Genomic DNA, 23,404 nt, shown 5'->3' with positions numbered 1-23,404 from the left:
TACTCCCCTCGTCGGGGAGGAGTACAGATACCGGTATTAAGAGCCCTTTATATCGATATAAAGGGCTTCGTTGTGTGGATTGGTGCAGGGTTAATGCGATTTAATGCTGCTAAATTTGATATAAACTCGTAGTGTTTACTGGGCTAGAGAGAGAGGCAGGTTTCCACTGTTTACCACTCTTGTTTTCTTGATTAGTTTCTCCTCTGCACCAACGTGGTGTTGTTCTTTGTGAGCCTGGCTAGCTCAGTTGGCAGAGCCTCAGACTTTTAATCTGAGGGTCCAGGGTTCAAGTCCCTGGTCAGGTGATAAACTACTCACCAAGATCTTAAACTGTCTTTCTCAGGTCCTCTTTGATGTTACTTTTTCTCTGCAGGATTTTCCCTTTCCTCAGAAGGCCCTCTGTGGTGGAGGGGGGGTTTGAAGGGGCAACTTCCTGACAGCCCCTCTGTCCTTGCAGCCTGTAGGAATAAAGGCCTCTGGGCATAGAGCATGTTCCTTCCCTGCACACACACACACACACAGACACACACACACACACACACACACACACACACACACACACAGAATATCCCTAAGGAATTAGAATCACCTGCTGCCTTCCCCTGTCCTGCTGGATCCCCAAATGAAGATGCTCTTCAGCCCAAACCCATGTCCCCTCCTTTCCCAGTGCCCCTCAGACCCAACCCTCAGTCCCTCCTATGCTCACTGCTCCTCACTCCCAACCAGAGCCTGCTCCTCTTCACCCTTCTCCTCTGTCCCAACCCACAGCCCCCTCCTATTCCCAGTGCCCCTCAATCCCAACCCACAGGTCCTCCCTCCTCATGCTGCTCCTCAATCCCAACCCACAGCTCCCTCCTTCCCTCCAGCAGCAGGTGCTTCAGGCCCCCTCAGGAACATTTTCTTGCAAGGTTTCGTGTATGAGTCTGCATGTGGATTTTACAGTGTGTTGGAAATAGGTTGGGTTGCTTGCCAAAATGATCACTTGTGGCTGGTGTTGGATTCCCAGTCTCCATGTTACAGGGGCAGGAGAAATAAAGGGTTGTTATCCTTGTTGTGTGAATCGAGGGCAGCACTACTGTGCTTGGCAGACCCCGATTGAGGGACTCACCCTCAATTCAATAGCACTTGCTAGGCAGGGGACAGAGGTTCCAAAGTCAAGTGGGCTGGGGTTTGGGTTTCAACACTAAAATTTAGCAAAAAGAACAGGAGTACTTATGGCACCTTAAAAACTAACAAATTTATTTTAGCATAAGTTTTCGTGAGCTACAGCTCACTGCTTTGGATACATAGAATGGAACATACAGACAGGAGATATTTATACATACAGAGAACATGAAAAGGTGGAAGTATGCATACCAACAGGAAAAGTCTAATCAATTGAGATGAGCTATCATCAGCAGGAGGAAAAAAAACTTTTTGAAGTGATAATAAGATGGCCCATAGAAGGTGTGAGGAGAACTTAACATAGGGAAATAGATTCAATTAGTGTAATGACCCAACCATTCCCAGTCTCTGTTTAGGCCAGTGTTAATTGTATCTAATTTGCATATTAATTCAAGTTCAGCAGTTTCTCTTTGGAGTCTGGTTTTGAAGTTTTTTTGTTGCAAAACCGCCACCTTTAAGTCTGTCACTGAGTGGTTAGAGAGGTTGAAGTGTTCTCCCACTGGTTTTTGAATGTTATGATTCCTGATGTCAGATTTGTGTCCATTTATTCTTTTGCGTAGAGACTGTCCGGTTTGGCCAATGTACATGGCAGAGGGGCATTGCTGGCACATGATGGCATATATCACGTTGGTAGATGTGCAGGTGTACGAGCCCCTGATGGCGTGGCTGATGTGATTAGATCCTATGAGAAACACCCACTGAAGGTCACCAGCATGCAGGGCGGCTGCTGATGCTCTGTGGCCAACATCACAAGATGGTAGGAAAGCAGGGCCAGCCCCATGGTGGGGCCTCTGACTGGTCCCACTCACGGTGCTCACTTTTGCAGTGGGGCAGGAGATATAACCCCAAGAGGCTTTTCCGAGCTGGCGAGAAGCAGAGAAACACCCAGGCTCCGAAGACACTATGTAGCAAGTACCCTCCAGCACAGGGACAGGCGCACATGCTAGCCCGGGCCGCCACCCATTTTCTTTGGCAAGTCAGGAAGGACAAAGGCGAGACTGGAAGCACCTGGGGCTTATGCCCCAGCCTTTGTGATGCCCACCCCCCAACTCCTTCCAAGGGCTCTAGCTAAAGCCAGAGCGGCCAAGAAGAGGTTCCAGCCCTGAAGGGAGCAGGACGTTCAGCACAACAGTGAAACTGCAGAAACACAACCACCAAGGGACTTGAAACCTCAGTCTTCTGATCCACACTCAGACACCTTATCCATTAGGCCACATGGTAACATGAGAAAAACCCCTCCAAGCCCTTCTTTGGAAAAGATGGACATTGTGTTTCTCAGGTCATCTGCTGAGGGGGGCCGAGACTCTCTGGGCACAAGAAGTCAAGTTCCCAGCGACACGTGAGACTTAATTCTCTGGAGCCAGGTGCAGGGTTTTGGCAGGGAGGCTCAGGCATGGGGGATTGGGGTGCAGCGGATGGACCGGCTGTCTAGGTGTGGAGATTTAGTCGCACTGAGGCACAGGAGGGAGGAGGAGGAGGAATCCTGCTGACAGGCAGTGGCTGTGCAGAAAAAGAGGAGGGGTTCTGGGGACTTTTTTTGCCTCTCTTTTGCCTGCCTGCTCACTCTTGTGGTGAACGGTGAAGATGTTTTTCAACACGCCCAGGTAGCTCAGTTGCTGGAGCATCAGGCTCTTAATCTGAGGGCCCGGGGTTCAAGCCCCTGTCTGGGCACTCAGCTTTTAAGTTGCCTTGTGTGCCAGGAGCCAAATGATTCCTGGTGCTGTCCACCAGCCACATGCGGATTCCCAGAAACTGTGGCCATTTCCTGGAAAGGTTCCTTTCCTCAGGAAGCAGGAGAGAGGCCACATCCACAGGAGCAGGCCTAGAACAAGCAGTCTCTGGCTGCCAGGAAGTGCTGTGGGGCCAGGTGCTGAGAAAGCCCAGAGAGGGAGCAGCAGAGATGGGGGGAAGAGAGACAGAGAAGCAATGAGGACAGAGCACAAGTGTACAGGGGGTTCAGGTCCGACTATTGTGGGGAGCTTCCCTGGTTCATACATGACCCTGGTGCAATTGGCCAGAGAAAGGATCTGAGTCCCCACCCCCTTACCCAGAGGCTGCCTGACCCCAAGGAGGCTCTTTCTACTCTCCTGTGTGGCAGAGACCTCGTAACCCCAACAAGGCTGGGCCCAGGAATCCTGGGGGGTTTGATGACCCCCAATCTTGTCATGATCACTTGAGCAGGGCTACAGTGTCTCCACTCTGGGCACTTCCCTGACCCACTCCTCATTGCATGTGCTTCAAGCAAACACCATTTATTACCCAGCAATCAATGTAAAACATAAGGAAAGATGGGAAAGGAAAACACGTCACCCTGTTCTGTGGCGCAGGGAGATCACAACCAGCGTCTCTGGAGGGTCAGGGCAGGTCACAGTCTCTCCCTCACATGTCCCAGGCCTCCTCCCCAGGCCCTGGCTGTGCTGCAGGGACACCACGGGCTGGACACGTGCTCTGGCAGTGGCCACGTGCTCTAGGTGACAGGCCCCTTGTCCCCAGTGTCAGCCCCCATGTAGGAGATATGATCCCCCCACCCCCAAAAGTCTGGCCTGCAAGATCTCTTGATGGGTGGCATCTCCTTGCACTGGGCCTTCTGCCCAGGGTCCCCCTCGCTCTCCCACGCTGCTCACTGCACCCACCTCCAGCCCCAGTGCTGCTGCGGCTCTGCCTCCAGCTCCCTGGGCTGCTCCTCTGGCTCCGCTTGCTGCAGCTCTTCTCCTAGCACAGATCTGCTCCCTGGGCAGCTTCTACGGCTCGTGCTGCTGCGGCTCGGCTCCTAGCACGGATCTGCTCTGGTTCTCCCTGGCTGGTACAGCTCTGCTCCCCGGCTCTTCTCGGGCTCCTGCTCTCTCCTTAGCTCTGCCCCACTCTGGCCCAGGCAGTTCCAGCTCCCACGGAGGATGGGACCCCCTGGCCTGGTGACTCCCTCATTACACTGCCTGGCCTGTCAGTGCGGCTAACTTGGAGCTTTGGCCTCTCCCCCATTGCCCAGGGGACTGTCAGTCTCAGGGTCCTGATTTCCCATTGGCCCTTCCCCCTTCTATTGGTGCTGGGAACTAGCCAACCAACCCCCCCCACACACACACACTAAGTTTTAGTAAGGGGCCAACAGTCCCTTACACAAGCCAGCCCCGTGAGGGTCACTGATGTGCAGAGAAGGAAATTTGAGCTGGTCCCATGGTGTAAAGGGCAGCACTCAGAACTCTGAGTCCTGCAATTTGAGTTCAAATCTCAGTGGGACCTTGTGGTGAAGCCCTGGAGCTCCCAGTGCTCAACTTTCCTGTCTCCAGCTGTACAAGAACCAGTCTTCCCCCCTCCAGCTGGGTGACTCACCCACTGGAGCCAGGTCTTGGGTTGTGATGGCCACAATGGGTTGGGGATCTAGAATGTGTTACCCTGATGCCTGTGGTTTGACCAGGTGGTTGGGGTTCTTGCTGCTTCACATGAGGCCCACAATTTTGGCCATTTCACTTGCAGCAACACATTACCTCTTGCCCACATGGCATTTAAAGGAAGGAGGGCCAGGGCCAGGCTTCATAGTCAGGGCTAGGCAGGAGGGAGGCAGAGTCCCAGGCTGGAGCCCAACACATTTCTCCTCCTCTGGGCACTTGGAGCAGAGGTGGCTGGTTCTGACAGCTCCAAGGGAAGGCTTAAAAGCTACAGAGCAAATGAGGGCAGGGCCAGAGGAGGGGAGAACCATGCCTATGTGTGGCCAGCAGACAGCCACAAAGACACCCAGCCAGCCTGCTCCCTGCCCAGGGGCGGCTCCAGGCCCCAGCATGCCAAGCGCGTGCTTGGGGCGGAAAGCCACTGCGGGCACTCTGCTGGTCGCTGCAAGGGCAGCAGGCAGCGTTGCCTTCTGCGGCTTGCCTGCAGAGGGTCCCCTGGTCCTGCGACTTGGCAAGCTGCCGAAGGCAGCCTGCCTGCTGTGCTTGGGGCAGCAAAATGCCTAGAGCCGCCCCTGTCCCTGCCTTGCCTAACCCCCACTGAAGATGTACTTAATCCACTCAGTGTGGGGAGAGGATGTGTGGTTGGAAGGAGGAAAAGCCTTGGGCTGCACTGGGGGAGTGCAGAGCAAGGGTGACACCCTAAAAAGCTGCAGCAAAGGGATGGACAGGTGGGGTGGGTGGATAGAAGAGGCAGTGAGCCTAAAATCTAAAAGGGGAGTGTGGGGTCTGGTGGTCAGAGCAGGGGAGGGGGGTTGGTGGTCAGAATTCCTGGGTTCTATCTCCAGCCCTGGGAGGGGTGTGGGGGCCAGTGGTTAGAATGTGTGTCGGGGGGAGAGCAAATATTGGGACAGTCCCGATAAAATCAAGACGTCTGGTCACCCTACGTCAGGCTTCAAGTTGAGAATCATTTCCCATTCCTGCTCTGTGGGACGGGAGACTTTTAAACGCGCTCTCTGTGCGACTGCACATGGCTAAGCAAAGAGAACAAACCCCAAATCCCCCCTGTGCTTTGGGAGCCAGGTTTGTGGTGGGAATTCTGTAGTTCAGATGACTTCACGCCTGGGCATTGTGATTCTTTACTAGTTTCTCTGGCATTGGGGCAGTTTTGTACTCACAGCTGTGATGGCCGAGTGGTTAAGGTGTTGGAGTTGAAATCCAATAGGGTTCCCCTGTGCAGGTTCAAATCCTGCTCACAGTGAGGCCTGTGTTTTAGCCAGTCTCTCACCCGGGCAATACCTCTGTACAACCCCCTGAGACACTCTCAATTCTCTCCCCACCCCAAGTAAATCCTGTTCTGCTCCTTTCATCGAGATCCCTGGGACACCCCCTTACACTGTGTCCCTGAGGGGTCGGGCAAACTCTCAGCACCTAAAGCCTCTGCAACTCACCTGGTGCCCCATAGATCAGCCATAGCCCTGGTTCTGCTCCTCTCTCTAGAGTGTGAAAGGAGCCAAGTCAGTGACTCCCTGGGAGCTACGGGGCTGCAGAACCAACAGAGGAAAAATAGGTGCTCAGCGCCCACTGGCAGCCAGCTCCACCCCCCCCCCCCCACTACAGGCCTTGCTGACAAGCTCCTCCTCTTCCCCTTCAGTGACTCCCACTTGCCAGTGATCAGCTGTTCAGTGGGGTGCAGGAGGCGCTGGGCGGGGAGGGGGAGGAGCAGGGACGGGAAGAGGTGGGGGCGGGAGAGGAATGGGGCAGGAAGGTGCAGGATGGGAATAGAGGGGACGGGGTGGGAGCTTGGGGGAAGGGGTGGAGTGGGGACAGGGCAGAAAAGGGAGGATTTGTCCTGGGCCCTGCACCCCTCTAGGGCCGGCCCTGAAGGGAAGCACTGACTATCACAGTGACAATACAACTGACCAGCATTGCGGGGGAGGCTGAGGGAGATCCGCACTCACAGTGATGCCAGGGCGTTTCAGCAGGGCTCAGTGAGCTTTATGCTTCTCATGGAGGTGGATTACCAGGAGCGCTCCAGCTGCAGAGCCCAGGTGCTCCATGTGCCTTGCGAGTGTGGACACCTCAGGAGTTAGGGCACCCGGGGCTGCTTTAATGCACTCTAACTTGCAAGTGTAGCCAAGCCCCTAGACTATGTCACTTGTGTGACTTACTTGTGCTATTGTAATAAATACAATAGACATGCAATGGTCAGAAATCGCACCAGCAGAGAAGTATATTGCAGGGAAACCATAAGGAAATTAAGAGTTTAAATTATCCTGCACATGTCCCACATCCCACTAAAATGAATCCAACCCACAGGGCACATGGGCAGAAGTATTGGTGTCAGGATGCTACATTGTTAGTGCAGTAAATGAAGCTGCAAAATAAATGATGTTTAAATGACCTCACTCTATTTTTTACAATCCTGTGTTAAGAGGTAATAGATACAGATGGACACCAGGCAGGGTCGTTTGGAGGACGAAGCCTTTATGCTTCCATCCCCCACCACTGTCAAGTTTTAGCCAATTTGGACAAGTCAGCAAATAAGAACAACCTCAGGTCTCAGTAACTGCTGCAGGTAGCAAAGTCCTACAGGGAGCAGTTTCTGGCACTACACCTGTGCAGCTCTGCTCCCTGGCTCTTCTCGGGCTCCTGCTCTCTCCTTAGCTCTGCCCCACTCTGGCCCAGGCAGTTCTAGCTCCCACGGGGGATGGGACCCCTGGCCTGGTGACTCCCTCATTACACTGCCTGGCCTGTCAGTGCGGCTAACTTGGAGCTTTGGCCTCTCCCCATTGCCCCTGGGGACTGTCAGTCTCAGGGTCCTGATTTCCCATTGGCCCTTCCCCCTTCTATTGGTGCTGGGAACTAGCCAACCAAAACCCCCACTAAGCTTTAGTAAGGGGCCAACAGTCCCTTACATGAGCCGGCCCCATGAGGGTCACTGATGGCCAGAGAAGGCAGCATGAGCTGGTCCCATGGTGTAATGGGCAGCACTCAGAACTCTGAATCCTGCAATCTGAGTTCAAATCTCAGTGGGACCTTGTGGTAAAGCCCTGGAGCTCACACTGCTCCACTTCCCTGTCTCCAGCTCTGCAAGAGCAATTTTTTCCCCTCCTGCTGGATGGGTCAGGGCTCTAGAACTGACACCTGAGGGTTGGGATTCTCACGGCTTCACCTGGTGCCCACAAGTCTGGCACTTGCCACTGTGCTTGAAGGAAGCAGGGCTGGGTAGGTGGGAGCCCAGCACCTCTCCTCCTCTGGGCACCTAGAGCAGAGGCGGCTGGTGTTGACAGCTCCAAGGGAAGGCTTAAAAGCAGCGGAGGCCAGGGCAAGAGGAGGGGAGGACCATGCCTATGTGTGGCCAGCAGACAGCCACAGGGCCAGCCTGCTCCCTGCAATGCTGAACCCCACTGAAGGCCACCCACAGGCCAGCATGCAGGGCGGCTGCTGATGCTCTGTGGCCAACATCAGAAGAGGGTAGGAAAGCAGGGCCAGCCCCCCTGGTGGGGCCTCTGACCGTTCCCACTCCAGGTGCTCACTTTGGAAGTGGAGCTGCCCATTTTCTTTGGCAAGTCAGGAAGGGCAAAGGCGAGACTGGAAGCACCTGGGACTCATGCCCCAGCCTTTGTGACACCCAACCCCCAACTCCTTCCCAGGGCTCTAGCTGAAGCCAGAGCATTGGCCGGAGCGGCCAAGAAGAGGTTCCAGCCCTGAAGGGAGCAGGACGTTCAGCACAAAGGTAAAACTGCACAAGCATAAAGGGACTTGAACTCTCAACTGCCTGATTTAAAATCAGACACCTTATCCATTAGGCCACGTGGTCACACTAGAAAATGCTCTCCAAGTACTTCTTTAGAGAAGACGGACACTGTGTTTCTCAGACTCAGGTCATCTACTGAGGGGGGTTGAGACTCTCTGGGCACAAGAAGTCGAGTTCCAAGCGAGATGTGAGACTTAATTCTATGGAGCCAGGTTCAGGGCTTTGGCAGGGAGGCTTAGGTACGGGGGACTGGGGTGCAGCGGATGGACCAGCTGTCTAGGTGCGGAGATTTAGTTGCACTGAGGCACAGGAGGGAGGAGGAATCCCGCTGATGGTCAGTGGCTGTGCAGAAAAAAGGGTGTTGATTCCCCCATCCTAAATGGGCTGGTTGGCTTGACTCTTCTCTCTGCTGCAGAGCATGGTGGGGACTGCAGCTCACCCCTCGTGGGGCAGGAGAGCACAGATGCAAGGTGCTGGGCTCATATGCACCTGGAGGACAGCTCCGGTGGGGTGGGGCAGGGCCTGTGGTTTACGTTCTGCGTTGCCTGGTGCTGGGCCATTGCACAATCCCCAGCCACGCCGCACAGCACACCCCGAGAGGGGGCAGGGGGCCAAGCAGATGATCCAGCATGAGGGGGAGAGGATGTGTGGTTGGGGGAAAAAGGCCTGTGGCTGCACTGGGGGAGTGCAGAGCAGGGGTGACACCCCAGAAACCTGAAGCAAAGGGATGGACAGGTGGGGTGGGTGGATAGAAATGGCAGTGAGCCTAAAAGGGGAGTGGGGGTCAGTGGTCAGAACAGGGAGGGGGCTGGGACCTCTGGGTTCTATCCCTGGCTCTGGGAGCAGAGGTGGGTCTAGAGGTGGGAGCAGGGGGACTGGGAGCATCTTCCTAATTCACAGGGTAGTTCTCGTCCCAGCTCGTGCGAGGGCGGGAAGCGCCACCAGCCCCATTTCCTGGACGGGAGAAGAGAGGCTGAGTGATATGCCCAAGGACACTCGGGAAGTCTGTGGCAGAGCACAGCATGTTTCTCCCCCTCCCCCGCCGGGGTCTGGCCTGTTAGTGGGTGGTGCAGGGGCAGGGTCTCAGGAGAAGGAGCAGTGGGAGGGTGGGGTCTCAGGGCAATGTGAGGGCGGGGTCTCGGGTGAATGGGTGGTGCAGGGGTGGGGTCATAGGGGCAGTGTGGGGGCGGGGACTCAGGGGGAAATGGGCAGTGTGGCACTGGGGACTTGGGGGAAGAGGCGCTGTGAGGGCAGGGTCTCGGGGCAAAGGGGAAGCATGTGGGTGGGGTCTCGGGGGAAGGGGCAATGCAGGGGCAGGGATTAGAGGGAACAGGTGCTGCAGGGGTGGGATCTAGGGGGAATGTGAGGGCAGGGTCCCAGGTGAATGGGCGGTGCAGGCACAGGGTCCCAGGGGGAAGGGGCGGGGCAGGGATTAGAGGGAACAGGTGGTGCAGGGGCGGAGTCTAGGGGCAATGTGAGGGCAGGGTCCCAGGGGAAGGGGCGGTGCAGGGGCGGGGTCCCAGGGGGGAAGGGGCGGTGCAGGGGCGGGGTCTCAGGGGGAAGGGGCGGGGTCTCAGGGGGGAAGGGGTGGTGCAGGGACGGGGTCTCAGGGAGGAAGGGGCGGTGCAGGGACGGGGTCCCAGGGGGAAGGGGCGGGGTCGGTGTCTCAGGGGGAAGGGGTGGGACAGGGGCGGGGTCCCAGGGGGAAGGGGCGGTGCAGGGGAGGTGTCTCAGGGGGAAGGGGCGGGGCAGGGGCAGGGTCCCAGGGGGGAATGGGCGGTGCAGGGTGGGGGTCCCAGGGGGAAGGGGCGGTGCAGGGGCGGGGTCCCAGGGGGAAGGGGCGGGGTCCCAGGGGGGAAGGGGCGGTGCAGGGTGGGGGTCTCAGGGGGAAGGGGCGGGGCAGGGTCCCAGGGGGGAAGGGGCGGTGCAGGGTGGGGGTCTCAGGGGGAAGGGGCGGGGAAGGGTGGGGGTTCCAGGGGGGAAGGGGCGGGGCAGGGTGGGGATCCCAGGGGGGAAGGGGCGGTGCAGGGTGGGGGTCTCAGGGGGAAGGGGCGGGGCAGGGTCCCAGGGGGGAAGGGGCGGTGCAGGGTGGGGTCCCAGGGGGGAAGGGGCGGTGCAGGGGCGGGGTCTCAGGGGGGAAGGGGCGGGGTCTCAGGGGGGAAGGGGCGGGGTCTCAGGGGGAAGGGGCGGTGCAGGGGCGGGGTCTCAGGGGGAAGGGGCGGTGCAGGGGCGGGGTCCCAGGGGGGAATGGGTGGTGCAGGGTCGGGGTCTCAGAGAGGAAGGGGCGGTGCAGGGGCGGGGTCTCAGGGGGGAAGGGGCGGGGTCCCAGGGGGGAAGGGGCGGTGCAGGGTGGGGTCCCAGGGGGGAAGGGGTGGTGCAGGGGCGGGGTCCCAGGGGGGAAGGGGCGGTGCAGGGGCGGGGTCTCAGGGGGAATGGGCGGTGCAGGGTCGGGGTCTCAGGGGGAAGGGGCAGTGCCCCAGGGGGGAAGGGGCGGGGTCTCAGGGGGAAGGGGCGGTGCAGGGGCGGGGTTTCAGGGGGAATGGGCGGTGCAGGGTCAGGGTCTCAGGGGGAAGGGGCGGTGCCCCAGGGGGGAAGGGGCGGTGCAGGGGCGGGGTCTCAGGGGGAAGGGGCGGGGTCTCAGGGGGAAGGGGCGGTGCAGGGGCGGGGTCCCAGGGGGGAATGGGCGGTGCAGGGTCGGGGTCTCAGAGAGGAAGGGGCGGTGCAGGGGCGGGGTCTCAGGGGGAAGGGGCGGGGTCTCAGGGGGAAGGGGTGGTGCAGGGGCGGCGTCTCAGGAGGAAGGGGCGGTGCAGGGTCGGGGTCTCAGGGAGGAAGGGGCGGTGCAGGGGCGGGGTCCCAGGGGGAAGGGGCGGTGCAGGCATGCGGTTCCAGGGGGGAAGGGGCGGTGCAGGGGCGGGGTCTCGAGGAGAAAGGGAAGCTCAAGGGCGGGAACTCGGGGGAAGGGGCCATGTGAGGGTGGGTCCTTGGGGAAAGGGTGCAGGGGAGGGGTGTATTGGGGGGGCAATGTGGGAGTGGGGAGTCGGGGGAAGGGGCAGAGTGAGGGTGGGGTATTGGGGACAAGGGGCAATGCGAGGGTGGTGCCTTGGAGGAAGGGACGGGGCGGGGCAGGACTTCAGGGAAAGGGGCAGGGATTAGGGGGAACAGGCGATGTGAGGGGGGACCTCGGGGTTAGGGGCAGTGTGAGCAGGACCTTGGGGGGTGGGGGCAGGTCTTTGGGGAAAGGGCAGAGTGAGGGGGGGCAGGAGCAGGGCTTTGGGGGCGGGGGCAGGACCTCGGGGGAAGGGGGGGCAGGGCTTTGGGGAAGGGCACAGCGGGGGGGCAGGGCTTTGGGGGAAGGGTGGAGCGAGGGGGGCGGGGGCAGGGCTTTGGGCTTTGACCTGCTCTCCAGCTGAGCCACCACTGAAAATTGAAAAACAAAACAGTAGAACCGTAAAAGGCTTCAAAGCCCACCAGGCCCAACCCCCCTTCTAATACGGCAGAAAAGCCGCACTTCTCCTGACTAGGTAGGGACATCCTATGGCCCCACAAGAAGTGGAAGGCCATCGTGTTCGGTCTCAGCAGCACTCGTGGAGCAGGGGGAAATACATGGCTGAGGAAATTCCCCACAGATGGGTCTTGAGCATGACAACGTTGTAGATAATGACAAGGTCCACTTCCGCCACTGGCTGAGCCATTCCTCACAGGCCAGCAACCATTTCTCCCGGTTCGCGTTCCTCACCTCGTCCCCAACCGAACGCTAGAAGGCCCAGCCATCAACCTGCCCACTCTTGCAGCCCTCCTCTTCCGCCCTGACTGATAGGGGGGAGTATTGAGCCTCCCTCCCTAAGGCCCTTCAGCATCCCTGGGGAACACCAACACCTCCCAAGTGACTTTGGGCCAGTAGGTGAACCAACAGGGCTGCCTGCTAGGCCAGGCTGCAGCCCAGCTTCAGGACTCTCAGAAAATGGAGCTTGTATCCCTACCTACAGGACTCCAGGCATGGCCAGGCTTCTGGATCAAACATCCCCTCTTGTGCTCAAGTCACAACAGCTAGCGGGTGAAAGACAGGCATTCATGGCATTGGAGAGAGCAAGGTAGAGCCTTGGAAGACCAAGCAGGGTTTGTGGCACAGGAATTGTCCTCAGATCCCACCAAGACTTCAGCTCAGATTGCAGGATTCAAAGTCCCGAGTGCTGCCCTTACACCATGGGACCAATAGGGAACCCCCAGACCTCTGCTGAGCTCTGGTGTGTATGACCCTGTGTGGGCAGCCCTGCATTTGCTCACCAAGTTGTCATGCAGCAGTTTGCTGCACCTCCCAGAGGCCTTTCTTAATCCAGACTGTGAAAGGCCAGTGGGCATGTGAGGAAGTTTCCCCTTCAGTCCCAGGCAGTACATGGCCCTTCCTTGTGAAAGGTGAATTCCTGGGGGGAAAAAGTGATTCAAATAACATCCTGGAGAGATGCCTTCATCAGTTCTGGGGGAAACATCCAACAGGGAAAGGTTACTTTTCACCTCACCAGGGACTTGAACCCTGGACCCTCAGATTAAAAGTCTGATGCTCTACCAACTGAGCTAGTCTGGCTCATGTTTCAAAGAAGCAAATTCCATGCAGAAGAGAAACTAATCAAGAAAATGAGAACAGGAAACAATACAGAAAACCTGCTACTCTCGCTCTCTTAGCAGTCCTAGCCCCAGCCTGCTCCTCCATCCGGTGCCCTGAGGCCTTATTCTTTTTTTAGTTAAATAACAAATCCAGGAGAAAACACAGTTATACAAAGCAAAACAAAATCACAAACAGAAATGTCATTGGAAATACAAAAATAAAAAAGGAAAATGCAATCCCCATCACTTTATCATGTCTGGGCCATTCCTGTATCGAGAGCACCCGCTAAGGTCCCTGTGTGCTTACAAGAAACCTGGAGGAACTCATACCACAGCCTGAACATGAAACTCAACTGCTCCCAGGTGCCGCAGGAAAACCCTTTCCCTGCTGTGACGTTGCACTCCATAGGATTTTATGAATATATGCTAATGAGTGTGAATATGATGTAACTGGAACATGCTTCATGCAAACGGTCTCTTGTGCAGTATCATTACAAAGCTTATAATCTACTGTGTGTGTTCATCCTATTTGTATGAACCGATCATTCTTGTATCTGAAACTAGAAATATGAACTATAACTCTGTGGTCCTGTTGTAATGATGCAAAGTGAGGGCCATTAATAGTGGTTTGGACTCTTGATGGCTCCCATTAACCAGGACAATTGACTGGAGATGGCTCTGTCCTGCACCATCTGTGAGTCAGGCCAGGAAGAATGAAGGCTTGGGGGTCTCACAGGACATGTGACCATGTTACCTGGTACAGGAATCCATCTTAAACCTGGGGCTCTTCCTCAGGAGAGAGAGAAAAAATTCCTGCCTTGTACCAAAGCTGTATAAGGGGGTGGAACAGAACAAAGGTGGCTGCAGTCATGAGACATCCCCTAGCTACCACCTGAGCTGGAACAAGGGCTATACCAGGTGAAAAGGTTGGGCCCAGACAAGTGTAACCCTTCTGCCCCTCTGAGCTGGCACCAACAAGGGCCGGGTTCAGTATCCAGGGGTTCCGTTTCAATAACACAATGCAAAACTGGCTCAAGCCCCCACCCAGTGACCTGGGACAATTACCTACCACCCCCCCGGGCGCCTCTAGGAGGCAATACTTCCCCACTCGCAAGCACAGAGTCCGAGTGTAGCAAAATCCTTTTAATAAAGGAGGGAAACAATGCGGCATCACGTTGGAGAGACACCACAACCAGGACTATACACAAACCATAAGCAAAAAAACCCACCTCCAAGCACATTTGGCACTGTCCTTTCCCCCTTAGAGTCTTAAGTCCAATCACCCCAAAGTCCAACAACCCAAGAGTCTCTGTCTCTGGTCAGTGCCACCCCAGAGTTCAAAAGTTTATCTGCAGAGTTTTACCCCCCCCAGCCTGGGTGGAAATGGTGGGGGCACACACAGGGTGTTAAGGGACACCTTACGTGGGCCAGGGCCGACTGCCCCGCTTCTCCGTGGAGTTCTGCTGCAGCCTTCACCACGACTGGCTCCACTCCACCAGCTGTGCCGCTCCTCCAGCCAACCCGTGAACCGCATCAGCCATCCCCGCAAACTGCGCCACACTGCTTACTGTCCCACGGGCTGCGCCAATGTGCTGCAGACTGCTCCGCTCTGCCAGCTGCTTAGCGATTGATCTTCAGGCTCCCCCACTCAGTGATCTCAGCTCAGTAAGCTTAGCTCTTTTAGTGATTTCAGCTCTTAGTGGTTTCAACTTGTAGTAGAGGAGCCACAGTGCCACCTTGGCCCAACGTGAATTCAGGTCAGCAGCCTCCAGATGGACTCCTAAAGGATTCAAAATTAGCTCTGCTCTTTAACAGTGGAGAAAGGAGAATGTGCAATTGGTGTTCCAGGCCCTCAAAAAGGACCCATACCATCAGGTACACACACCAGTCCCCAGCCTCTCTCCCTTCACTGGGTTTTGGAACCCATGTCCCTTGTCTAGCAAATACTATTTAATGTAGGTTGAGTCATTTCTGTCATAAAGCAGTCTCATAGTTCCTCATTCACATAATTAAGGTAACAGCACTTTTTTTTCCTTCCTGCCCCAATAACAAAGAAATTGGGGATTCCACAGTGTGAAAATAACCATCCCAGGCTGCTGTGTGTTATGCTAAGTGGAGTGGGTTTACCAATGCAAATGCACATTCCTAAAATTCCTTTGTCCACTCCTCATAATGTACCACCAGATGTCAGGGTAGATCTCATCCTGACTCTGCTTACACAAGAAATAAGTCTAGTCTGCAAAAGAAGCTTATTGGAAGATCTCTGAGGGTGAGATTTTATCTGTATTGAGTTTTGTACTGTATTAGGCTTAGACTTGCATGTTTTTGGTTTATTTTGCTCTATGGAGAATACAAACTGCACAGAGAAGGAAAAGCTAATGCCTTGGAAAAGCCTCTGTGTGTTAGATGGGTGGGAGGGTGTCTAAAAACCACTTTCCTCTACTTTCTTTTCTCTGAATTCCTTTAGAAAATCCAAAGCAGGAAACAGAACCATTTCTTTCTCTGAGGCTTGAGCTTCGAGACTTTCAAATTATGAGACCGACATGCTGCCAACTGTGCTAAGAAGGCCCAGTGAAATGTTTAGGCTCAGTACATATAGGATCCTCCTACAGCAGTGACTGGGGTGGGGAAGGAGCCAGGGGTGTGCTGGAAAAAGCAGGGAGATCTGGTGCTCACAGACCTGTCCTGGCGGCTTTCACAGGAGCAAATAAATCAATTATCCCTGCCAGTGAATAATGTACTGGAGCTAATGGCAGCACAGGGGGGATGTTTCCAAGTTGTACACCCACTGCCACATGTTAAAACTCAATCTCCTTTCCCTATGCATTGGGCAAAGCAAGCTGGGAAAACTACATAAATAATGAACACCAGTGCTTCAGACAAGGCTTGAACTCATAACCCCAGCAGTAGCCCCTTTTATACCAACCAATTGCACCACTGCAGGTGCTTTTTAGAGAAAGCTGGGAAGCAGGCAGTTATCAGTCTCTGGGGTTCACACCGTTGCCTGGTAATTGAAAGGCTGATGCATCAAACCTAACTCAAGATGCAGCTTTTCAGTGATGAGACTCCAGGACATTTTAACAGGAAGAAAATCTCCTCGATTCTGGTTTAGTCCCATTTGACTCCTGCCCGTCTTCTCCCCCCGCCTCCCTGCCATGCCCCACCCCTTCTCTTTCCTTCCCCACTGGGGCCGTGCAGAGAGGAGCCCCAGTCAGTCTCTGTCACAGAGAGTCTGTATCCCATAAGGGGAGGGAGGGGTCGCTCCAAAACACTGATAATGGGGAGGGGAGGGGTGTCTGTGATTAGGGGGAGAAAGGATGGAGAACTAACAGTGGGACCCAGAGAGATTCCCCCAGATTGGGGAGATCCCCTGCTGCCCCCCATCAGCCAGCTGTGGGAAGAACAACTTGGGATCGCATGGGGAAGCCACCTTTAAAAACACAAGTGTAACATGCTAGTTACATTTTAATAAGACCAAAGCCTCCTCAAACCCAGGGTCACAATCACTGAAATGATTTTGCTTTGATATTTTAAACCAGCCGCAGACACAAAGCGAGTCAAATTACAGTTTCCATTCAGAGTCAGTGCACACACAAGAATCCAGAGGCTTTTAATTCCTTAGGTTCTGCTGCCATTTCATTTCTGTCCTGTTCCAAGATTTATTGTTGTGCAAAGCAACGTTAGGCCCTTGGGAGTGTCCCCCTGGTCTCGCCTGCTGCCCCTGGGCAATTTAAAAGAGCCTGAGGACCCCTGCCACCACCACCACCAGCACAAGGGGGCTAAGGCGGTTTCCTGCCCACCCTCGCTCCATGTGGCACGCCACTCCCGGGAGCGGCTGGCAAGTCCCTGCGGCCCCTGGGGTGGGGGGCTGGGGTCTCCACATGCTGCCCCCGCCCCGAGAGCCAACTCTGAGAACTGTGGCAATGGGAGCTGCAGGGGTGGAGTCTGCGGGCAGGCATGCTCAAAGATGTCCCCTGCCCTCCCACTTAGGGGCTGCTGCCAGAAGGGGGTGCGGGTTGCTTTCGGGAGATGCCCGAGGTAAAGGTTGCACCCCTCACCCTCTCCTGCACCCCCAACCCAGACCCCACACCTGCACCCAAACTCTCTCCAAGACCCTGCCCCCCCACACCCTGCTGCAGCACAAACCCCTGACTGATCTCAGACCCTGCACCCAAACTCTCTCCTAGAGCCCAATCCCTCTCCCTCCCACACCCAAACTCCCCCCCAGAGCCTTACACAGCTGTGGGGTGGGGCAGGACTTGGTCCCATTCTTGGAACGACCAAAAATTATACAAACCTGCCGCCCCTGTCCAGCCCAACCTTCTGCTGACGCACCTCAGCCCACACACGTGCAGGGTTTGAAGCTTCCATTGCTTAAATTCCAGGACACTGAGGGATTTCAGCTCCCCTTTGCCCAGAGGGAACCTTCACCCCACTCCCAGCCAGGTTCTTGTCCATGGGATCACTGTAGGGGGCCTGGGTCCCTCGACGTCTTTTCTCTCTCTGTGACAGGCCAGGGTGCAATAACTGGGGCATCTGAGCACCCAGGACCTTCTGTGAGGCTGCCATGCCCCTTCCCCTTCTGTGGTCTCATCTGTCATTGACTCCAGCCTTTTTTCTATCCATCGTCAGCACCATCCCAAGCAAGCTGCACTCACCTCAAAAAGACAGAGAGTATTGGAGCATAAGCTTTAGTGGGTGAATCCAGGGGTGAGCGGCAGACGGTTCGCAACGGTTCGCGCGAACCGTTTGCTAAAATTAGACGCCGGACAGAGAACCGGATGCTAAAGTTCTCTGTCCGGCGTCTAATTTTAGCAAACGGTTCGCGCGAACCATTGCGAATAGGGTGACCAGACGTCCCGATATTTGCTTGTTTGTCCCGCATCCCGACCAATGTTAGGTCGGGACACTGGGCAAACAAGCAAAGGCTCCGGAGCCCGAAAGGGCTCGCACCCTCCCCTGCCCCGACTCCGCACCTTCCTTCCCCCATTGGATCCCTCCCCAAATCCCCGCTCCCTCACTGCCCCATTGGATCCCTCCCCAAATCCCCGCCTCTTACGAAGCATGCCATGCCCAGGAGACGCAGGGGAGCATGGAGTCAGGGTGAGTGTGAGTCCGGCCTGGCACCTGGAGGGAGAGTAGGGGGGCGGCCCTTCTCCCTACCTGGACAGCAGGACTCGGGAGCAGCCACTGCTGCAGCTCCCACTGCCGCGGGGGGAGGACGTGACCAAGCACGTGGCGCCCGGGCCCGAATCTGGGCCTGCTGCAGGGACCCAGCAGCGCGCACGCTGCTCCCAGCCCCTGGCCAGTTGCGTCTGGGCTGGCTGCCCAGCTGGTGCAATCCCGCGGCGGAGGCATCGGCAGCCCAGCCCCGTTCGTTCCCCTGTGGGACCTGGGGGGGCTGGGGCCTGCTGCCCCTATTCCGGGGCCGCCCGCGGCATTGCAACAGCTGGGCAGCCAGCCCAGACACGACTGGCCAGGGGCTGGGCACGCGCAGTGTGCCCGCTGGGTCCCCGCAGCAGGCCCAGACTCGGGGGGTTTGTGGGCGCCAGAGCTGCAGCTGCCGAGCCTGGCCAGAGGCCGCTTCCTCCCTCCGCGGCAGTGGGAGCTGCAGCAGCGGCTGCTCCCGAGTCCCGCTGCCCAGGTGGGGAGAAGAGCCGCCGCCTGGCCCTGCAGGCCACCCCCTACTGGCTCGGGTGGAGCTAGGACAGTAGCCTGGGGTCCCCTCTCCGTCCCTGGCGCGTGTGGGGGGCGCCGCACGGCCGGGGCGGCATCGCCGTCCCCGCGCCGCCCGGCTGTTGAGCGCCTGCAGCTCCACTCCTGGAGCCTCGCCTGAGCACCCGGCCCCTGCCGTGCAGAGAGTGTGCGGTGCCGCCAAGCCCCGCTGCGGCACCTGACCCGGCCGTTCCCGGGGGGGGCCCCCTGGAGAGGGCTCGGGCCGAGGGCGTGGTTAGCTCCGCCGCGCAGTGTGACCCTGCCAGAGGAATAATGCGCAGGGACTCGCTAGGGCCCGGTGCCGGGCCAGGAGTTGGCAGCAGCAGCCTTTCTCCTACTTTACTGCGCCTAGTGAGAACACCACCCTGTTCTCAGAATGGAGCCTATGTACCAAGCATCAGGGTGCAGTGGGCATCATCCTCTTCTAAGCCAGGGCAACCAGTGTCTGACTCTAGCGAGGGACAGATCTACCTCAGCAACAGCTGTGTGAAGAGGCTGCTGGAGATTATAGAAGGGTCTGAGTTTCTCAGGCTGCAGGTGGAGGGAGGTGGCTGCTCTGGATTCCAGTACAAGTTTTCCTTGGACACAGTTATCAATCCTGATGACAGGTTGTTTGAACAAGGTGGTGCTCATGTTGTTGTGGATGTGGACAGCCTGGCCTTTGTGAAAGGTGCAATGGTGGATTTCAGCCAGAGCTAATCCGCAACTCATTCCAGGTGGTGAGCAATCCACAGGCTGAGAAGGGCTGCTCGTGTGGAACATCCTTCTCTGTCAGACGCTGAGTGGACTCCTCCTTGGGTGTTGCTTGGGTGGACATTGAGCCAGAGACTGTCTTCAGCATTGTCTCCAAGGGTTTCTCATTTTGCTATTTTCTCAGCTTCCCCAGTTATCCTCCTCAATCTGTTATACAGTTACTGCAAATATCCCCGTTTGCCTATTTGAACTCAGTCTGCAGCCAAGACCTATAGGGCTCTCCCTCCAAGGGTTTGAAATAGGCTTTAAATCCCACACAAAAGCATCTTCTGTCCTCTATGAAGCTCCAGGAACTGCTGAATATAATGAGTGGATGAACATCCCTTAAATCAGAACTTTTTATAGGGAACCCGTTGTTAAATCAGAACTTTTTATAGGGAACCCGTTGTTAAATCAGAACTTTTTATAGGGAACCCGTTGTTAAGATTTTGGCAGCTCATCACTGGGTGAATCCCCACTTCGTCAGATGAATGTCATGGAAATTTGCAGGGGCAGGTATAAATATGCAGGTAAGAATCAGTCTAGAGATAAGGAGGTTAGTTCAATCAGGGAGGATGAGGCCCTCTTCTAGCAGTTGAGGTGTGAGCATCAAGGGAGGAGAAACTGCTTTTGTAGTTGGCTAGCCAGGCACAGAATTCCCACTCCATTCATTTGACGAAGTGGGGATTCATCCACGAAAGCTTATGCTCCTGTACGTCTGTTAGTCTATAAGGTGCCACAGGACTCTCTCTCTTTTTACAGATCCAGACTAACACAGCTACCCCTGTGATACTCAAAAAGACAGTGTCCCCTGTTGGGTGTAAATCACTGACCTCTCTCCTCCCTGAGCACTGACTGCCCCTCTGTTTCCTGGCCTCTCAGTCTGTGCAGATGGGACCTTTCCCTCCAGTGCTGGAGGATTCGCCCTTCTCATCTACCCTTGTCCCAAGCAACACAGCGGGTGGGAATCTTACATGTACCGAGGTGACTTCGGAGCAGAAACCGCCCCAGACCTTCCATGCAATTGGCACTTGCCCCTCACTGAGCAGGATTAAAACTCCTGCAGGGAGACTGCTGGACCACATCCCAGCTGGGCATGAGCAAAGTAGCAGCGTGAAAAGAACCTGGAGATGCTGGGGACTGAACACAGGACCGTATACATGTAAAACATACACTCTATCACTGAGCTACATTTTCAGATGGGTCATGTGTGCTATAAGTTGCACTCAGAGCCCTCCTGTTTCCAGAGCACCTAGTGGCCTAAAAGCAGCATGGGGAACACATTCCCTGATCTGAGGGCCAAACCTGCTATCCTGGAGGCTGCTGCTTCTTAGGGTCACTTTGCAGCAGGGCCAGATTCTATGTGTGGGGCAGAGAGAGTGGGTGCCCTGGACTCAGGGCGCAGAGATACACTCAGCCCTTTCCCCTGCATTGGGTGGGGGGTGCTGCCACCCCCTACTGGAAGGTAATGTGTTGGGGGGAGGGGGGCACTGTGAGTCACTCAGCACCTGACCCTGGTGGCAGAAGTGCTGTGGGGAGCTCTAGGTGTTTCTAGGATCTGCTCTTTCCACCTGCCTGTGAAGTCCAGCTTTCCTCAGCACATTCACTGCGGTGCAATTGGGTCACTGTTTCCATGGCTGCACAGCAAAGAATCACTCCCAGTTTCCCTTCTATCTGCGGCAGGATTAGCCTGTGTCAGTGGTTAATGAGGTGGATCTAGTTGTAGATTGTTATTCATTCCCCACCTTGACAATTCACACAGTCCCTTTCCCATGCAGATTCCCAGCACCTCAGTGATCCTGGTAGCAGGGGTTGGGGCCTGAGATTTTCAGGGTCCTTTTTCCCCTCCACCTGGAGTGAACTCAGCTTTTCCCCCATCCCAGACAATCCATGAAATAACAACAGGGGCATAAAGAAAGAGGGGAGGGAACATCTCACGGCCAGGGCTGGATGTGCCCAGGGCCCCCTGCTTGTCCATTGTTTCCATGGAATTTGGCCCCCTGCTTTGCACAAGGGACAGAGAAAGATCTTGCTGTTCCTGTGTCTGTGCAAGGAAAATTGTGCTTCCCTAGGAAAGAGAGGAGGGAAATGGCCCCACGGTGGGACAATATCCTCAGGATTAAGACCTAAGGACTCAGGCTGAGAACTGATTTAACTCCACTCATCTGGGATTTAACAAATTGTCTTCCATGGAGCAGGGCCAGTTCCAGTGTTTTTGCCACCCCAAGCGGAAAAAAATAAATAAAAAAGCTGCAGTCAGCGGCAGCTCTACCTCTGCCACTTTTGGCAGCAAGTCCTTCCCTCCGAGAGGGACTGAGAAGGCTGAAGCCTCCCCTTTCCATTGACAGCCCCAGGGACCTGCTTGCTGTGCTGGTGCCTGGAGCCAGCCCTGCCATGGAGACACTGGGAAGATGGGGGGAATCAGGAAAATACTACGGATTTGTTTACACTGCAAGTGAAGAATAACTGGAGTATTTTTGGTTTAAAGTCACTTTTCCCTGACTGGGAATTGAACCCAGGCCTTGGCAGTAAAAGTGCCAAATCCTAACCACTAGACCACCAGGGAGGTGATGATACTGTTTTTCTTTTCACTTATGTTACACTTTCTCAGGCTACTTTCTATCCAATTTCTGAAGCTGCTCCATTGTCCACTCCCTGAGGGGCTAAGAGCAGAAAGTGCAGGAATCCCTGTACTCAGGGTCACAACCTGAGACCAACCCAAGCCACTGAAACAAACATAAATGATGCTTCCTCCAGCAGGATCACAGAGCAACACAAAGAAAACCCAGCAGGAACAATCCTCCTCGGCCTTCATTTACCCCATTGCAACCCTCTCAGCAGCCAACTCTTGCGGGAAGGACGCTGAGCTGATAGGAGCTCTGGCATAGAGACCAAGGAGGGGTGTTGCACCCCCTCAGTGTGAGCTGATCACATTCTGACTCTGGAGGAGGAGGGAAAGGCCATGGCCACATGATGGGGCCAGTAAGTACCACAACATGGTTCTTTTCTGTGGGATGACTCTGAACATTGACTGATCTCCACTTCCTTGGATTTGAAGAGATGTTTAGTTGGGCACTTAGGAGGCTGAAGCAATTTTATGGAAGGTGACACTACGATTAAAGGGTTATTTAATGTTGTAGAAATTGTTAAAAACACTGAGCTTAAACTGGAACTGCCTGTTGTTAAAGGCTGGTTTCCCCACGTCCGTTCCGTAAACTCTGCTAGAAACACCCTGGGTTCTCTCCTGCCTCGGTGGGAACTGGAGGGAATCATCCCCTGCTGCCCTTGGCTCCAGGCTGGTTTTTCTGGGGAGGGGACGTGGAATTGATTTGTTTGCTGTTGAGAAGGGAGCCAGGCCAGTTTTCAGGGAACGAGAACTCCCAGCATCTTCCCAGCCCAGCCCAGGCTGCTGCCCTGTCCCAGCCTCTGTTCCCCTGGGGGCCCTGCATGTTTGACTCTAGAGCAGGCCGGGAGCAGCAGCTGAGGCAGAGGACAGCCTGGGCCGGGCAGAGAAGAAGGAGTTTAGCCAACAAAAAAGGTAAAATGGCAGTGGAGTATTACCCTGGACTCGACGGCATTTCTCCATTGGTCTGTTTGCTCTGGGGCAGGGACAATAACACGTCCTGCTGCATTCGTTATTTCAAAGGGCGGTTTAGGATTTTTATTCTCACACACGGTGCACAAAGCAGGACTCAACCTTTGGCGTAAACTAAACAAGCTGCCCACAGATTCTAGCAGCCACAATGAGCATTTGGGTGAGAGCTCAGACCTGCCCCTGTCCCAGAGGAAGGGGGTCATCTGTGTGGGGACTGGACCACTGACCTACCCGCTCCTAACTCCCAAACTTTCAGTAACTCTATTATCAGTGCCTGTGAGTGTTATTTAAACCATAAGAAAAACCACACTGGGCCAGACCAAAGGTCCATCTAGCTCTGAATCTTGTCTTCTGACAGTAGCCAATAGCAGGTGCCCCAACAACCAGTCAAGAAGGCACCACTGGGAGTTGAACCCAGGATCTGTTATTTACAAAACAGATGCTTTAGCCAGCTAA

At 55.6% G+C, this 23,404-nt stretch overlaps 5 non-coding genes across 5 annotated transcripts; 4 read left to right on the top strand and 1 right to left on the bottom strand.

Moving 5' to 3' along the window:
- Positions 1–232: 232 nt before the first annotated feature.
- On the top strand, positions 233–305 carry TRNAK-UUU. The gene has a single exon. It is a non-coding gene; the product is annotated as a tRNA-Lys (tRNA).
- Positions 306–2,762: 2,457 nt separating this feature from the next.
- TRNAK-CUU lies at positions 2,763–2,835 on the top strand. The gene has a single exon. It is a non-coding gene; the product is annotated as a tRNA-Lys (tRNA).
- A 2,888-nt stretch (positions 2,836–5,723) lies between these two features.
- On the top strand, positions 5,724–5,805 carry TRNAS-UGA. Its single transcript has one exon. It is a non-coding gene; the product is annotated as a tRNA-Ser (tRNA).
- Positions 5,806–7,513: 1,708 nt separating this feature from the next.
- On the top strand, positions 7,514–7,585 carry TRNAQ-CUG. The gene has a single exon. It is a non-coding gene; the product is annotated as a tRNA-Gln (tRNA).
- Positions 7,586–21,847: 14,262 nt separating this feature from the next.
- On the bottom strand, positions 21,848–21,919 carry TRNAK-UUU. Its single transcript has one exon. It is a non-coding gene; the product is annotated as a tRNA-Lys (tRNA).
- Between the last annotated feature and the right edge of the window lie 1,485 nt (positions 21,920–23,404).

The sequence above is a fragment of the Mauremys mutica genome, unplaced genomic scaffold (genome assembly GCF_020497125.1).
Source record: "Mauremys mutica isolate MM-2020 ecotype Southern unplaced genomic scaffold, ASM2049712v1 001323F_np12_obj, whole genome shotgun sequence".
NCBI lineage: Eukaryota > Metazoa > Chordata > Testudines > Geoemydidae > Mauremys > Mauremys mutica.
Note: the sequence above shows the minus strand (reverse complement) of the source record. Positions and strands in the feature narration are given on the sequence as shown.